This window comes from Bison bison, unplaced genomic scaffold, assembly GCF_000754665.1.
Source record: "Bison bison bison isolate TAMUID 2011002044 unplaced genomic scaffold, Bison_UMD1.0 scf7180017864383, whole genome shotgun sequence".
Taxonomy (NCBI): domain Eukaryota; kingdom Metazoa; phylum Chordata; class Mammalia; order Artiodactyla; family Bovidae; genus Bison; species Bison bison.
This window is the reverse complement of record NW_011494955.1, coordinates 1,923,087-1,924,244: the sequence shown is the minus strand read 5'-3', so window position 1 is coordinate 1,924,244 and position 1,158 is coordinate 1,923,087.

The window sequence follows — 1,158 nt, the reverse complement described above, 5'->3', positions numbered from 1 at the left end:
TTGGTGAAGGGTTTTTCACTTGTTGGGCCAATGTTTGCTGCTAAGTTTCCATATCCCTTACCTGCTGTGTCCCTGGCAGTGTATTGATTGATATAATTGGTGTAAGTAATAGCTTTAATGTTTGTAACCTTGGACCCTTGAGTTAATTCTGTTTCTTGTTACAGCCCACCACACCTTTGCCCTATAGGAATGCAACTTTAATGCTTTTGGAGGGTGGCGCCTGACTAATCACCTTTAGAGAAAAATAAGTTTTCTGAAGAAAGGGTCTTAAAATGTTAACAGGCCTCCAGGCCAGAAGATGATGCAAATCACCTAAACTTTTGCATATGATAAGTTTGCAGGAAGAAAGCCTGGCTTGCTGCATGACTCTACCCCTTCCCCCATTATCCTCTATGCATAACTTAAGGTATAAAAACTACTTTGGAAAATAAAGTGCGGGCCTTGTTCACCGAAACTTGGTCTCCCCATGTCATTCTTTCTTTCACCTTCTGGCTGAATTTTTCCTCTGAGGCGGGGAAGCTCGTCAAGCTTACTAATTTTGCCTGGGCTTCTAAGATCTGACCAGGGAGGCCTTAGTGTCTCCTCTCCTTCGGGAGAACGGGAGGACACCTGTGGCCTTTGTAGGTGACGTAAATTCCCTGCTTTGGAATTTTATTCAGCCTCTTTTCTTCACTGAATTGTCCTACTGAGCTATCCTCATACTATTACTCTTTATATCTTTGATGAATATTTAAATAAATAGGTCGCCGACGCTGTCTCTCCTTCGAATACCCCGGATCAGCCCGGGCTGGACCCCGGCAGTCAGGTCCATGAATCAAGGCAAATTGGAGGTGGTCAAACAGCAGATGGCAAGAATGAATGTCAACATTCTAGGAATCAGCAAATTAAAATGGACTGGAATGAGTGAATTTAACTCAGATGACCATTATATATACTACTATGGGAAGGAATCCCTTAGAAGAAATGGAGTAGCCATCATGGTCAACAAAAGAGTCCAAAATGCAGTACTTGGATGCAATCTCAAAACGACAGAATGATCTCTGTTCGTTTCCAAGGCAAACCATTCAATATCACAGTAATCCAAGTCTATGCCCCAACCAGTAAAGCTGAAGAAGCTGAAGTTGAATGGTTCTATGAAGACCTACAAGACCTTTTAGA